The sequence below is a fragment of the Gossypium hirsutum genome, chromosome D09 (genome assembly GCF_007990345.1).
Source record: "Gossypium hirsutum isolate 1008001.06 chromosome D09, Gossypium_hirsutum_v2.1, whole genome shotgun sequence".
Classification (NCBI taxonomy): Eukaryota; Viridiplantae; Streptophyta; class Magnoliopsida; order Malvales; family Malvaceae; genus Gossypium; species Gossypium hirsutum.
The window spans coordinates 28,067,868-28,086,609 of record NC_053445.1 but is presented as its reverse complement, the minus strand read 5'-3'; positions in this window follow the sequence as shown (position 1 = coordinate 28,086,609).

The following is an 18,742-nucleotide window of genomic DNA, read 5'->3' as shown; positions in this document are numbered from 1 at the left end:
TTCCTATCCCAACTAGCTGATCCGCTAAGAAACCCTACATAAGAGTTAATTACTCCCACATCCACTCGTTAATCCTCCATAAAGGGATTAGTTCCTCATAGATTTAATAAAGATCATAAAGCTAATTGCAAAGATAAACATAAAAAATAGATTAAGTAAAAAGTTTAAGAAAAATCTTGGTATATTAATTTAGCTCGAACGATAATCTACAAAGAGTCGATTGTCTCCACATATTAGATTCTCTGAAGAATGAAATAGAAACAAAAGTAAAATTACAATGATAAAAGAAAACGTAAGTACGAAATAATTTAGAAAGAAACTAAAAACAAAAAGAAATGGAAGTCGTAACCTAAAACTGGAATAAAAACTATTTATGAAGTGTTTAGAGTTGTCTATTTATAGGCTTAGGATTGGTCGTCGTCCATTGACCTAATTCAGCTAACATTTTTGCATTAAATTTTGTTATGCAGACCAAAATGCCATTGGTTCATTAATTTCTTTTGTCAAGGCGGTGTCGCGACACCCTCTTGCCTATGTCACGAACTGATGGTAGTTTACAAGCTCAAGCTAGAGTTTTCTCCTTTTGAGTGCTCTGCTCACTATGTTACGACACACTCAGTCTATGTCAAGGTTATGTCATCACACACTCAGTCTATGTCACAACATTGAAGCCAGTTTTCTCCTTTTGAGTGCTCTGCTCACTATGTTACAACATCGAAACTCTGTGTTGCAACATTACAGCTAGTCTTGTGTGCCTATGCCTTTGAATGATGTGATGCATAGTCATCGAATACGTTAGCCTACCTTTAGGCCTATTTTGGCCCTTAAGGTCATATAAATGGCTCAAATTACAATTTTTATTATTTATTAACTAAAATGAAAACTACATAAAAACATATCAAAATTGTTTTTTTACAAGCTCCTTAAGTATGAAAAATAGTTTAATTTGTTACAACGAATTGAGGCAAATCAGTATGTTGAATGCCATCTGTTATAAAAAACCATCTTAACTTTCTCGTTTCTTGAGACAATCATGAGGTTCATTTTCCTCTCCTTATATATGTTTCCATTCAACTTGTTTTCAATAACGATATAAAGTAAAGGAGTTTGTACCATTTTCGAACTGTAAAAACATATTCATTCACTAATGTCTTTGTTTTAAGTGAATATTTTAAAAAGCCATTTTTTCAACATGTGGTATGCATTAAGATAATGCATGCATCTTAGAAATGATAATTCCAACACCCAGGAATTAAGTTACCTTGGGGTAATCCTAAGCCATCTAGTAAAAACATGGATTTCCATACAATTAATACGTGACCCTAATGCCTTAGGTATTCACTCCTACTAATAATCATTTCACCTTTGGTCATCATTCTAACTTAAGTAGAGCTTCGTGGGAAGTTACTTAACTTGAATGATCTTGAGTAAATAACCATCAACTTAACATCTATGCTAGCATGTACTACGAACGAGTTATCATGGGAAAATCTCAACCAGTAACATGTATGACTAGTTATCTTCTTAAAGGAAATCTCCTCAATTAAACCCGCATGATAATACTTGCCTCAGAGCTGACAAATTATCATGTCATCATAGGAAACCAGTTATCGAGGTCATAGGTCCTATTTAGGGACATTCTCCCACTCAATATTTTAGAAAACATACAAGGTTTTAATTTCTAATTTAAATCATGAATGATTAAAATGTCATTAAAAATACATGTGGCATTCTTTCCCTAAGCAATATGGTGGGCTTATCATAATATGCATGAACATACTTTTCCAATCAATTTATATTTCATTATTCTAAAACATTGAAGCAAAAAATAAATTGACTCTAGCCAACAAAAAATTTCCATGATTCCTTCTTAGAAAAAGATATTAATTTATCATCCTATACCATTCTTTGGGTCTTTTGGGTGAAAGCCCAAAATCCTTTTCTAGGTTTCCTAAAACCCAAAAACTTGAACAATTTATCGAAGGAATCTATCGTTTAACTACCATCACCATCATGGGTTACTACTGCTGCTAGCCACCGTCGTCGTTGGCCACCACTATCGACGAGCACCCGACCATCGCTAGCCACCTATCGACCGCTACTAGTCTATTTTCAGATGGTTCTGTAACCTCCTAAACTTGACCTAGACATTATGGTCAAATTCTAAAGGCTACATGTGCCACCAAAATGGCACAAAAAAAACTTTCGTAATCTCAAACCTATTTTAAAACCATTTGTTTTTTTTATTTAAAACTAGTGAACTTGGTTATTTGTCTTAATTTCTTTAAAACATGTTAATTTCAAAAATCAAATGTCTTTAGAATTTTGTTTGTAAAGATTAATCATTTCAAAAACTAAGTTTTATTTTATTAAAAAATTATTTTCAATATTGCATAGGAAATTAGTGATAATATCCTATTTTCATTAAAAACCAATTTTTCATGCATAATCATTTAAATATCAAATAAGCAATTTAAAACTTAAAGTCATGAAAATCAAAATAAAAACCCCCAAAATAAAGTCTCATGCCACATTCCATATAAAAATTAATACAGTCCCAAAGCAATTATTAAAATTAAGTTTAAAGTACTTAAAAAGTGAAAACATCCGAGAAGCTCCTCTAATAAATGTGTCAAAATCCTAACCTTGGGGGTTATCTATAAAAACAGTAAACTAAGGGGGTGAACTAAAAAGATCAATGTGAGTCTTAACTTAAAAATATAGTAATAACAAGTAACATTTAACAGTCAAGCTAGTCAACAACAAAGAAATTTTGTAACAGTACATAATCATAATTTTAGTATGCATGAACATGTCAATGTAGTATTTTCAGTGAGGTTCCTACCCAACTACGCTACACAACATAATAAGAGTTCCCCAAAATTCATCTAGTCAATAACACATCAATATTGTGGACAAGCCACCAGTATTGCAGATAAGCTATCAGTATTGTGGACAAGCCACCAATAATGCAGATAAACTGTCAATATTGCAGACAAGCTACCAGTATTGTGGACAAGCCAACAGTAATGCAGGTAAACTGTAAATATTGTAAACAAGCTACTAGTATTATTGACAAGCCACCAATAATGCAGACAAGCTACTAGTACTTCCTCCTTTCATAATCGTCCCAACCCCAATGTAGTATGACATGTTACTAAGAATATTAGAACAATAAAGTAGGCATGGTTAAAACATGCAATCAATAGTAGAATTAGTAGGCATGATTTAAACATGGGATCAATAACAGAAACAGTGGCATGAATTATCATGCATTCGGTAAAATAGTACAGTGAACACATATAGTGATGCTTTCAGTATTATTAGTATCAGAAACCAAATTTTTAATATGTGACTAAAATTTCACTAATAATGTACATGATTTATCATATAATTAGTCTCAATAATATATCAGTAACATATATGGCATCACATATTTTTCAAATCAAAGGCACTTACTTTAAATCGATCCTAATAAGGATTTATCAATCACCAAGAATACTTAGTGTATTCGTTTAGCCAATGTTTCGGAGCGAATTTAAACGGAAATTATTATTAATCATCATATAATACTTATATACAATCATATACAACTTCAATATGTTAAAACCCACACTTGGATTAAATGTCTCGTCATACTAGATCTAATCCTCTTGTAACACCCCATACCCGACCGGTCGCCGAGCCCGAATATTAGGATGTCACACCACCATCACACATCAAACCTATAGTAAATTGTCACATTATTAAGAAAGCATCCTCTTTATTAGTGATCTAATGAATTTTCAGTCAAACGTATATTAATCATCATTAGAACATGCCAAACATACTTTAAATAAACTTATATAATAATTAAACATGCATTAGGACCACTTAAAAGAATTTCCAAGACAATCACATAAGTATCATTACTAGGAAAAATGTATTGATATTTTCCTGGTATGGTATCGATATCATTTGCAAAATCAGTTCCAAATCAATATTTTGTTTCTCGTCTAAAATCAAAACATAAGAAAATATCGGTACCTTTCAAAAAGTATCGATATTTTTACCCTGAGTATCGGTACTCGTGGTATGGAATTCATACCAAATTACAATTCTAACTTCCTGCACATTTGAAAATCATAGAGGTATCATTTTTAAAACACGAATATCGATACCCCTGCTCCAGACAGTAAAACTTTAGCATATTTAAGCATGTAAACCATTCCAACACAAATCTATTCAATATGAATCTTTTAACATATCAAATAAATGTCAAAATACTATAATCACGATTTCAAACATCGAGAATAAGTCCGAGTAATAATCAACATATCACAATTCAAACTTTTAGATCTTAAAAACAAATAAACTACGGAAACATCCAAAATATCATGGAAAAGTTCATGCAACAATTCTACCATATTATTCAACGTCCATTGACCATATATACAGTTCATGGCACTTCAACATAGTAAATATTCAAACCAAAACAGTACCAATGAAATAATTATAACATCTATCAAAACTGCTAGAAAACTAAACACATAAAATATCATAAGCACCACAATAATAATCGATCAAAGTCTAACCACATTGTCTTATCCCCACAGTTCAAAGAATAATATTAATACCACCTACGCAAATACTAAAGCCTAACTTGGATGACTTCCTTTGCATCCCCGCACAGCTCACATTGCAAATGCTAAATATCTACAATGATTAGAGAGAGTGGGTGATCTTAAACAAGCTCAGTGAATGTCGAAGTAACCACAAAGTATACATAATATCAAAGGTTAAACAAGAGCATACTACATTCACAACCATATTCTAACAAAGTCAAAATAACATATTTATGTTTCATTAAATCATAAAACTATCATATACTCCTACATGCAATTACACTCAACTCGCTTATATATAAAATTCATTTAACAATAATTTATCAAGACTAAACAACGTATACATGCTTCAATAACTCACAAGTCTAGCTGATATATTCACATGCATTCACAAATTAAATGGAAATGACCCAATGTAACACCCCAAACCCGGCCTAGACATTATGGCTGAATCTGGCGATGTCACATGGAAAGATTGTCGAGTTTAAAAACCGTTATAGTATGTTAGCTTTTATTTAATTCAAAAAAGCTAGTTAATTTGCTTTAAAACTTGTCTCTTAGAGGAAGCTTTTGTAACCAATTAATTTAGGGAAAATCGTTTCTATTTACGAAAAACCTTAGTTTTTAGAAAAAAAACAGTGTTTTGTGGAGTTGCAGTTTTTTAAAAAAATCCATAAAAAATAGTATAAAGTCCCAAATTTAAAGCCAACCAATCCCTAAACCAGAAGATACATCAAAAACCCTAAATAAGTAATAAATTCTAGGCATTAACGAAAAACAGTCTAAAATTTACGTGTGGCCACCGTCGAGTCCTCTGCTGCACCGACCCATCAAGTCTGGGGTTTACCTGTATAGATTAAATAGAGAAAGGGTGAGTTTTCGCAATTCAATTTTGGAAAACACAGACGCCCCTCGGAACTGGTCAAACAAATCATCAATCCTCGGAAGTGGATACTTGTTCTTAATAGTCAACTTATTTAGTTGTCAATAGTCGATACACATCCTCATGGATCCATCCTTTTTCTTAACAAACAGTACCGGTGCTCCCCACGGGGACACACTACGGCGAATAACCCACGATCTAATAACTCTTGAATTTGAGCCTTGAGCTTCGTAAGCTCCTTTGGTGTCATTCGAATGACACCGAAGCTGTACCAGGGAGAAGCTCAATCCCAAACTCCACTTCCCAATTCAGAGGTAAACCCGATAGCTCCTAAGGAAAGACGTCTGGAAAATCCCTCACAGTTCTGATGTCCTTAACAGTAGAGTCTCCAGAAGAGGAAACACATACGTAGGCCAAATACGCCTCACATCCCTTGCAAACAAGTTTCTTAGCTACCAGTACAGAGATCACGTTAGCCAAGTAATTCTGACGTTGCCCAATCACAACTACTTCATTACCCCCTTCAGTTCTCAATACGACCCTCTTAGCCGTACAATCCAAATTAACATGATGCTTGACCAACCAGTCAATCCCCAATATCATATTGAACTCCCTGTATATTTCCTTTGAAAAGCAGACTTATAGAAATCCCAAGCAAGTCGTTCCGGCTGAGTGCCCTCTTTAACGGTCAGCCGCCATTGGTATGCTTCATCGCAAAGCAAGGAAATAGCCCATTCCAATTTCTGTTCAGGGGTAAAGTCCAGATCGTCCATGATTCTTTCCGTGGCCTCTATCCAGTACTCAGCCACGCTAGGGGTGACACCCCTGAATAGCTCATCCCCATTGGACCGGAGTCGTTCTGTAACCGACCCCTCGGCCCTCAGATCCAGTGTTGGGCCCAACGACCCTCTCTAATATCCTCAGCATAGCCTGGGACAAGGCGTCATCCCAAGTCATGCGATCATGAGACCCAGTCTCTGTAGTAGGTGAAACCAACATCTCGCTCGTATCCAGATTTGGCATGCTGCCTAACAACGAGGACTCAGCTCGAGCCCCTCTACGACCTCTACCTCGACCTCTAGTACCCCATCCGCGGATACCTCGTGCACTCATCGTAGAATTTGTAGCTTATCTGTGTTAACATTTTTATGAATCAGTTACAGTTTCGATATGTATTAGTAGATATTTTATGCTAAACACTATCAGAAGCTTAGAGTTTGTTATCACGAATCGTAGTCTTACTACAATTTTCAGTTTCGCTACTGTTTTTAGTATACACTATCTACAGTGTTCTCAGTACAGTGTACTACCTATAGTAGTTTAAAATATGCTACTCATACTTTCAAAAACTTATCTGAGTTTTTAGAAAACTTACAGAATCAGCGCCGGAGACTCGGTGTACCACATACTCAGTCAAAAATATTTCAAACCATTTAAAAATCATCTCTTTTAAAACCAAGTTTAGAAACTCAAATCCACTTAATGCCTTTGTAACTAGACTCAAATACCTTTCTACCTTAAAATTTTCAGAATTTTTGGTTCAACCAATAAGTACAGTAAAATCTTCAAACTTACACCTGTTCTACTGTTTGACAGCTTCGTCCATTCTTTGCTAAAAATTTAATTATCTCTTAGTAAAAAATTTGGATGATGCTTCCATTTGTTTCTATTGAAATAGACTCATCAATAATTTAAACAAGTAAATTTTAACCCCTAACTATTTTTCTCTAATTTTTGATGATTTTCCAAAGTCAGAACAGGGGAACTCAAATTCAATCTAACCCTGTCTCACAAACTTTATTATACCTCACGATTTACAATTCCATTACTTACACCATTTCTTCTATGAGAAACTAGGCTGAATAAGCTTTAATTCCATATTTTGTTTATCCTCTAATTTGATTTCCACAATTTATGGCGATATTTCAAAGTTAGCCTACTGCTGCTGTCCAAACAGCAAGCAATTTTAGCTTTTAGCCGAATCCCTTTTTTTTTGCATTTCGGGTACACATTTGGTTTTATTTGATACTAAAATAGTCCCCAAGCACTTAAAAGCCTATAATCAAGATACTCAACATCAATTTAATGGATTTACAAACGAATTAACAACCAAGAACGATCAGAAACCCAACTTTACCACCAACGATAACCCTCCGTTTAACTATTGTTAATACGAGAACACTGAATTCACTAGTCTGAGCCTCCCTCTACGCCCAAATCATAGAGAAAAAACATTACCACCTCACCACGTGTGAAAACGAAGGAAAATAAATGGATTAGGGAAAAATCAAGAAGAAGAAAAAGAAGAGAAAGATGGAAAAACTCAGAGAATTTCAGCAAGAGGAGAGGAAGAAGAATAGACGGTAGAATTTTTATTATGGGAAAAATGAAAATAAAATCCTGATAACCCCCAAAATCCCTTAATCTCCTCCCCTAATTTCCACTACAAATCCACTACTCTGAATCCCCCTATTACACAACTCTATCCCGAAATCTGAGTAAAAAAAATAATACCCTTGCCTGCATAGGGATTCGAACATAAGACCTCTACCATAATAACACACCATTTAACCACCAGTCTAGAAGGCCCATTCTGATGTAATTTACCAAACAATCAAATAAAAGCCTACTAAACAAGATTAAGACCTAATTCATTCAAAATATCAAAATTTAGCCAAGCGAAAGTTTGAACTTAGGACTTCTCAAACACTCCCAAAACACATAACCACTAAAGTTGATAGATATTTGTGTCATATTTTCACAATAATGAAATTAGAAATTTTGGGGCGCTACACCCAAACCAAAATTACATACGCAATTTACGATGAGAACATACTAACATTTTCATGAAACTTAAATCAACTCATTTAGCATATTATCCAAATATTTATGTATTCATTTCACATCTTATTATCACAATATATAATATCACATTTAAACGATAATTTGGCACTTGAGGCTACGAAACATAAAAGTGGGCTCTATCACCACAAATAGGATATGCGGATCTCCAACACACCAATTGACTTATAGAGTCCAACATATCCCAAAAAGTGAAGCATAATGCCAACACTCTCCAACACACCAAACATTTCCCATTGAATGGAGCTTAGCTCACATTCCCTTATCTCTCCAACTTGTCCTAGGGCCTCAATGCCTAAAAACACAATACATATAGGTGAGTACTCACAATCCTGTGGCATGCCAATTATATCCAACGATTTCAAGAGATCACAAGGTCAAAATATCCACAATTACATACTTGTAATTACTAGTTTGAAGCACATCATCTCTGTTCATATTCATTAATTTAAACCACAACTTGTACACAATGTATGCTTATAGGATTCACATTTAATTTTACTGTAAGTGTCACAATAATGCTCCTTGAGCCATCACATATTCGACCACATATGTGTGCATTAAAATCAGTACATCATGTATAACATACAAGTAGTCTCACGTATTACATATCATAATAATATCACATTCCACAATTCAACACATATATACTTATCAGAATTTTTCTCACTTTTTACATATTTTCCTTATTAGCATATCATTATCAATTTGGCATGTATATCATGCCCACAACACCACATAATTTACAATAGTCATCACATGTCTCATATCACAATATTGCATCATAATAATCATTCCACAATTATTCACATAATAGAATAAAGCAAAGGGAAATACATAGTTTACACTCAAAACTTAGGATAGGGGTTTAGGTTATTCCTAAGCTCCCAGTTAACACTATGAATCGTGTCTACAAGTAGCAGTTCCAAACACTAGTTAACGTTTTCGCATATTTGTCGAAAGTTTAAACTAGCTTTTCCTTACCTTTCGCCATACTTGAAGAGGATCCTAACAATTCTGAAGCTTCACCAAATGAAATCACACAATAAACACAATTAAAAATCAGCCAAAGACTCACTTCAAGCAATCAAAACACAAGCCTAAGCTAGATTCCCCATGAAACTGAAATTTTGACTAATAAACTTGAAACTCAAATATCTAGGTCTATACTTAATATTTTTACCTGAAATTGATTCTGTTCATCTAATTATTCAACTATGATAGATTCTCAATCTTTAAACTACGCAAAACTACCCAATTCATGGTATCAAAATTTTTTGACATGTTATGGCAATTTTGACGAAAATTCATTAAATGCCGAGAAATTCATAACGAAACTTTAAAGTAAGTTTAGGAACTTTCTAATCACATCAAAAATAAATTAAAAACACATTGAAGCCATATTTTTTATTCAAAATTTTGAAATCCACCATTAATAACCTAATTTTTGACTTTTCTTTAAAACATGCGATTTAATGGCTAAAAACTTATTTTTAAAGACTAAATAATATTAAAAACTAATAGAAATATGAATAGTTACCTTTGTTGGAAGAAAAAGAGCTTTTGGTTAAAAATCCAGAAAACCCACAAGCTTGAAAGATAACAAAATCTATGGGTTTTTTTTTTGTGTTTTCTATGGACTTCTATGGAGGTTTATTGATTGGGTGATAATAGAAATCAAAAGAATGGAGTTTGAGAATAAAAAGTTTGAATGAGAGGAGCTTTGAAAAATAAGGAACAACACAAAATGACTAGAAGGGAAAACTAACATGAAACTTGTAGGTGGAGGGCAAGAAATAGGTTATTTTAAAAGTTTTGGGTTATTTTCCCTTTTAGTACTCCTAGTTTTAACCCCCATTTCAAAACGATACATGTTTTAAAATTGAAAGCCTTTTCAACAATATTTTCAAAAATTGATTTAATTTTCTAAAAGCCATAGACGAAAACATTTTTGATTACCAAGCTTACAAAACTCCCGAACACTTTAGAGCTAAAATTCTCATTTTACCCTCGAAACTCTGAGGCCCAATTTTGGGGTATGACACCTCTACCCTTCAATGTTACAAATCTAATCAAATCTCACTTGATTTGATCAAAGAATGAAGGTACCAACGCCAGAATACCCATGTTAGTTTCAGTTTTACAGTCCAAGGTAATCTTCTTACAAAATCAAATGAATAATAACTTATTTTAACACCTTTTCAATAGAAATCCAATACTCATTTTGTTCTAATGCAAAAATTAAGTGATTCGAACTTAGAGACTTTGTCGTTGTTATTTTAAAACTACGATTCAACGATAATTTGGGGAAGAGGGAGAAAAATTATAACCAAAGGAAAAGAATAGAGGAGAGAATGGGTGGCGACAATGGCAGCGGTCTGGCGATGGTGCGGTGATGGGAAGAAGATGGAGAGAGGGGAAGAACGATGATGAAGGCGTTGTTGAGGTGGTGCAATAGGCAGTTCAAAAAAGATATGGTGGCAAAGTGAAAAAGAAGAAGAGAGGAGGAGAAGCTAAAGAAAAAGGGGTGGCACAAGTGGTAGTTTTGGAGAGAAAATATGACAAAAGAAAAAAATGAAAGTTGATGGCTTTCTTTTGGTAAAAAGGGTGTCATAACTAGCCAAAGGGGAAACAAGGGGAAGAAAATGAAAGAATGGGAACACATTGAGTGAAAAGGAGAGAAAATAAGGAAAGAAGAAGGAATGAAAGAATCTTGCACAAAATACTAGTGTTTTAGATGGCAAAGATTTTGAACAAAGCCAAAATTAAAAACAAAAATGGAAAGATGGGGACTTGAACTTGCGTCATAAAGGAAGCTATACTTGTTTTTAACCACTAGGCTAGCACACATTCTTGTTTAAACTATTACAACATTTATTTTTATCATAAGGTATGACACTTACTAGAGTTTCGAGGAAAAATAAAAAAAATAAAGCAAGGGAAGGGATTCAAACTTGGGTCTTAATGACAATTTCACTAACAATTAACCATTATACCTGTAACTCACTCTTTATTTTTCGAACGCACAAAGATAATCTTAAAACTGGGACGTGACCACTCTTGGTTCACAAACACAATTCTACTAACCTAATTTTTGGGATGTGACAGGTTTGGTCAGGTTTGCGTCATCTGGATTCTCCGTGTTTTGCTGAAGTTTTAAGTTACATAATTCCTAAGTTCGTTTCCGGCTCACATGAAATATTCTAAAAATAGAATAAAAACTACATGAAAATTATAGTCCACGATCTAATTACATATCCCAAAATTTATAATAAAAAAGCTTAAAAGTACACCCAATCTAATTTCTAGGAATCACAACTTTTGGAAAAATTACTTTACCAAGAATAATAAAATAATAAAATACATTAAATCAAAAATATGTCTCAAAAAAATGTATATAATTTTAAGAATGTCACATCTCATCTAATTTAACCAAATAAAAGAGATGGACAGAAAATCTGGTATCGATTTATACTATAAACCTAGCACAACCTGGCTTTAATATCAATTGTTAGAAAAACGGTTAAGAAAACCAATTTTTGCAGTTACAATGGTAGTTTTTTTTAAAAAAAAATCAAAACTGAGCTCTCTTGTGATATTTATAGTAATAAACCCTAACTGGAATAGTACATGTACATTGTGTGAGACAGATTTAGTCAACCCTAGCTTTTAACTAAACGACCATTTTTGTTGTCCTCGTACCATCGATTGCGATGAGTGTGGACTCGAGCAACATGAACCAAAACAAAGAAAAGAAAATGATCTACTCACTTTTAGTAGGAAATTAAGTTATATCTATAACTTTATTCAAATTAAATAAACTCTCCAATACTATCTAGCATAATGACGATAACTCTAATAATGTATCAAGTGTGTTTTTAGGTCAGCTGATACTCTATATTTATAGAGGGAAGTACAAGGATTCTAGTAGAACAAGTCTTTGATAAATAATACTATTTAAATAGAAAATACACTCTCACTCTAACTAGAGTAGGGAGGAGTGACACACCCTTTATAATATTACTAGGGTTGTTGCCCCTTGTGTTCATATAAGGGCTAATTTAGGCCTCTCATGTATTAGGTCCAATTATTTGTGCTTCTTATACTTTTGACCAAACACTTTATAATTTAAGCCAACCCAATGCTTATTTTCTATTTTCCTAAATAAATATTATTTATTCAATTAATTTAATTAACTAAATTAATTTTTCAATCAAATAATTTTCTTAACTCAATTCTAATTCCATTAAAGTCATGACAACTTTGCTGTAAAAGAATATATGAGGAAATATATTTAATTTCCTTATTCAACTTATTCATAATGACTAATTAATTTAATTTCATTTTCGAACTTCAGTTATTTTATCATAATTAATTAAATAATAATTTGAAAAACCTTAAACTAATTTTCAAGTCATTTTTGTACTTGGAGAAAAAACACATTCACTGTGAATGTGATTTATTTCTCTTACTTCATAATTTCTATTCATTTGGTTAAACATGTAATTCATTTCTGGCTTCAAAGAGTTAGTAAAGAGACTGATTAGACATATAGGCTCAAATAATTTATAATTAAATTATTACTTTTTCTCTATTTATTATAAACTGATCTAGTAATGAAGTCATTCCCTTATTGTATCATGACTGAGCTCTCCCTTATTATATATCATCTTGCAAGCTACTTAACAATTTCTCATCCAATGACCTTGTCATGAGTGTGTTACCCTCATAGGATATCCTTGATCTCTTGAGATTGAATCCATTCTCCCAATATGATCCTATTTTATCTTGCAGTAACCATTACATCTTTCTTCATGAAAAGTCAGTTACTATCAAATAGTAAATAAATCATTTATTACAAAGACAAATTACCTATATTCATGTTTACTTTTCATGTATCAAGAAATGATATGATATCCTTTACCCTTTAGTATGGTCATGAATTTCGCTATTGTGGGATGATGTTGCATATTGTAGAAGCCATATACCCAACGTACCAACTTTTGGTTCCTTATCTATTTGAACTTATGCTCTCACTTACATCAAAGTATACAAGTTAAGCATACATAGTCCATCTTCAACTCAAGATTAAGGTATGTCACACTATGCACGTCACAAGTGAATAAATCCATAAATAGATCTAAGATCTATTCTACTTGGGTTCTACCCGATGTACTGTCATTCCAGTTAGTCACATCTATGTCTCTATCTTCTGAGAATCATCCACTTCAATACCCAAGACAAAGTAACTCCCCAATTGGACTTGAAAGATGACATATTAGTATTTCAATTGGTTTTCTCATTTTCAATTAGACTAAGGACATGTATAGATTATCTATTAATATGAGTTATCTTTCATTGTTACAATCTAACTACATAATACCGCTTAGTATTAGTTAAACGTTAGATAATTAGTGAGCCAATATTTTCTTCTATTTTTCTTTGCATGCAAAACTCGTTGAGGACAATGTACAAAGAATATTAATGTAATCAGTGGATATTTTATTAGACCAATTTGTTTAAGAAATACAAGTACACATAGACGAAAAATACTACACTAAAGTCGCTAAATCCAACATATTACAATAGGTTCTCAAAAGGGTTCTCATTATTGCTTCTTCATTCACCAAGTTTCTTCAGAAGAATATTATGTTCGAATGGATGAATAAATGCCAACAAAGCTTTAAAAAATGATGCATCTCACACCTAATTGGGATGTGTATTGATGCAAGAAGGTAAGGTGGTGGCATGTGCATCTTGTCCACTTAAGCCTCATGAATGGAACTATCCTACATACGACTTGGACTGAGCTGCAATGGTCTTCGCTTTAAAATTTTGGAGACAATATCAGTATGGAGAACAATCTTACCTTTTCACAAACCACAAAATTTTGAAATATCTTTTCACCTAGAAATTTTCTAAGCTTAAGACAAAGGAGACGGACCGAGTTGCTAAATCATTATGATTGCATTTTTTATTATCATCCGAGGAAGGCTAACATCCTATCAAATGCACTAAGTTAGAAATGACAGGTACCTTTGAAAGCTATAAATGCTCGTATGGCTGTAGAAAGGGATTGTTCCATTTAGTTAAGGGTCAAATTAACATTTCATCAGCAAGTTCGAAAAGCTTAGAAAGTGGATACTAGGAAATAAAAAAAAATATTCAAGTGAAAAGTGGTCAATCGAATGGGTTTACTGTATCTGACGATGATATTTTGTACTTTTGAGGGAGATATGTGTTACCAATGATGCTGAGTTGAAGCGATTCATTCTGAACGAAGTGCATAACAACACTTACATGATGTATCATGAATTTCTCAAGATGTAGAATGATTTAAAACCACACTATTGGTGAAGAGGCATGAAAAAAGACAGAACTGAGTTTCTATCTAAGTGCCTAGTGTGCTAGCAAGTCAGAGCAGAACACGAAGTTCCTTCAGGAATCTTGAAACCCATTCAATTCTTGAGTGGAAATGAGAGTGTGCCACTATGGATTTTGTAGTGGAACTACCTTTAACACCAAGGAAATAAGATTCAATCTAGGTTATTGTTGATAGATTGACCAAGTCAACTCTCTTTATCCTGTTAGAGAAACTCGTTGAGCTTTACACCGTTGAGATTATAAGATTGCATGGTGTACCATCATCTATTATTTTTTACCGGTATTCAAGATTTACTTTGAGATTTTGGAGTAAATTTCATGAGACTCTTGGTACATACTTAAGCTTTTGTACTGTCTTCCACCTCAAACGAAAGACCAATCAGAAAGAGTGATTCAAAATTTAAAAGATATATTGAGAAATTGTTATTGAGTTTAAAGGTAGTTGGGGAAAATATCTATCTCTGGTTGAATTTGCTTACAACAATAATTACCAATCTATAACTCAAATGGCACCTTATAAGGTATTATACAGGAGGAAGTGTAGGACTCCCTTATGTTGGACTAAGTTGAGTGAAAGTAAGTCACTAGGACTTGAGTTGGTTCAAGAGACTAAAGATAAACTGAGAATCATTCAAGATCGTCTAAAAGTTGCTTTCGATCATCAGAAGTCTTATGCAGATTTAAAGAGAAAAAACATTGAGTATAATGTGGGAGATAAAGTGTTCTTAAAAGAGTCATTGTGGAAGAAAGTGATTCGGTTTGGATGGAAAGGAAAATTGAGTCTACAATTTATTAGACCTTATGAAGTAGTGGAATGTGTTAGATATGTAGCATATTGACTAGCTTGGCCTCTTGAATTTTCGAAAATCCATAATTTCTTCCACGTCTCTATGTTGAGGAAGTATAGGTTTGATCCTTCTCATGTTATCACTCGAACAATTTTTGAGTATTTTGTGTGCTAAGATTTTAAGGATTTCTCATAAAAATACTTATCTTGTGTTTTAATGGCTTTATTGATATTATATTGAGTATAAAATTGAATGATGATACTTATATGTTTGTCAATATGTGGTTTCAGACATGTTTGTAAAAGTTTAACTATGTCAAAAATGGTAGTTATCGATTAATTAATATTAGAGTTAATTTTATTAATTAGTTCTTATTTTGAATAATGTTACTTTACATTAATTATATAAAGTAAAACCATAACGTATATTGAATATGTTAAAAAATGTTCTAATTATAATTTGGAAAATTCTATTATAATATTTGAATCGATAAGTTAATATATTTTAATTATAGAAATTATATTCTATAATTAAAATCAGAAATACTATTTTACGATGATTATTACAATTAAAAATACAATAATTTAAAAAATTGATTACAAATTAAATATAAAAAATCACCTACAATGCACGTAACATTAAAAAGTATTGTGCATGTATATATATAATTCTCAAAATTAAAATATCATAAGTAAATATATAATATCTTAAAATGATTATACAATAGATTAGAAAAATATAAAACAAATATTTGAATTTTAATTAAAATTATGGTTATAATATCTCATACAAATATAAAACCCTTCTCATGTATGAGATATTATAATTTCGATTTTTTTTGTCATGATTTTTTTCATTTTCTTAATAAAAAAATATTTTTCTTTTTACCTACAATGAAACTTTTCCAAATATTTGAATGTAATAAATTAAGAAATTATGAGTTATTTAGTAATTCAAGCATTTTCGAACCTCGAGATGAGTGGGTCCCACTAATTATCTTGTTTGGTCGCCTTAATGAATAAGTGGCATCCCGTTGGGTCCCGCAATTGTCTAAAACATGTCCAAATTTCACCATCTTAAATTACCAATCCACCCCTGATTTTGCAACAAATGCCGTTTAGCATAATAATAACGAATTGGTAAATTGTAAAAAAAAAATTTAAACGACATCGATTGAATTCATTAAAATAAATTTATAACTAATTTTAAATATAAATAATAATAGAATTAATTTAATTTTAATTACTTAAAATTGATTTAGTTTGAGTCTTAATCTTTTTGATTGGTTCACACTTAAATTAATTGTACCAGATAAGAAATTAAGAACAAACAGATCGCCTAATTGTTTTTTATTGTGTAAAAATTGTTTTTAATAAATTATAAAATTTTTATTTAAAAAAATAGGAAAACGTGTTGGTTTAAATTTGTACCGTTAAGATGAAAAAAAATATCTTTGTCTAGCATTATGTGCCACTGTCCACTGAAGAGCACTGAGATGTGTCACACGTGTTCGTAATTATTATTATTTTGTTTTCGTTCCAAGTGTTCGGAACTATTCGATGCACCGTCGTTTTGTCCTCTTAGATAATTCAAAGTTTAAAATTTGTAGCCGGTTTTTATACTGTTGGTCAAGTTAAAAGTACTATGGAATTCTCTAAAGTAATAGTTAAGTTAAATTTTATCCATTTTGCTCAAATTTAAATAAATCAGTTGTTAGATCTAAAATTAAATAAATCATTTTATTATTTATTTATTTTTATTATTTAAAATTGATTAATGTTTATTAATATAAGATAAACATTGCATATCACGTGTAATTATTTGATTATTCTCCCACCCACGTTAATTTTTAACAATACGAATGGATGAAACATCTAACAAAAATAATCAAATTGCTCTTTAATATAATATACAGGGACTGATTTATTCATTTTTTAAATATAAAAGATAAAATGCAATCCAACTCCAAACACATCAACTTTTATAATAATTTTACTTAATTCTAAGATTTTAAAGTTTTAAATTTTATTCATCCCATGTAAAATTATATGTGCAATGATTAATTTTTTTGGGGTCTTTTTTAGAGTTATTTTAGTTTAATTCTAAATATAATTTGATTATCATTTTAATTATGTTTTTTTATGTTTGTTTGTAGGTATATTCATTCGGATATGTGTTGTTTATAATTATAATCATAATGGAAAAATAATAATGTTACAAGCATCAACTGATAATTTTTTTAACTAAAATCAAGGCTAGTGTAATTTTCTCACTTATCAAATAAATTAAAATTTTAAAACACCTCATGTTATTATATTTACTAAAATAAAATTTATATAGAGAATAGATGTTGATATTATGAATATTTTATTATTAAGTGGATGTCTATCAAGATCAAGATAAGTTTTGATTTACTTTAAATTTTAATAGTCATTAGAAGTAGAGTTATATTTCTTATGTCTATAAATATAGACTTTGGAGAAGCATTGCAGAGGATTTATCAATAAAATATGCTCTCTTTTGCTCTTTTATTCTCTTTGTTCTTTACTCTCTATCTTTTATTTTATTACACATTATCAACACGAAGTCATCCCACAAATCCAATTCCTCTTTCACCTTATCTTTCACCCTTACAACTTCATCTCCAGGATGTTGAAAGATTCAATTTCAGAACGGATCATAGTTCTTATACCCGATCTTTGATTTATCGTTGTACAAGCATTAGTAAAGTATAGATTTGGTAAGAAACTTTTATATTTTGACCATATTTTCTTTTTAAATTAAGATATGATTACTATTAATTTTATTTGACATAAATTTTATATTATGATGATATTTCATTTTTGTCTCTCTAGGTTAACTTTTTTTTATGTAAATACATAATTGTTGATTAGATATGTTTGCTATTAATATGGTATATATTACTTATAACTTACTTTTTTAAGATGAATCCTCTTTGATTAGATTCAATGTTTTCTCATGAGTTATTTAATTTCTTTCATAGTTGAATTATGATTAAATATTAAAATTATTAAGTTATTTTTCATGTGCTCCATTAATGAATAAAACAATAATGGTTCTCTTTGATTTATTGGTTTATTTTTTTATTTTTAAAATATATATTATCTTGATATTATATATATATATGTCATATGAGACAATATTTTGTCTTTAAATTGGTTTTCTACTTTTTGCCAAATTTTGTGAAATTATTGAATTAT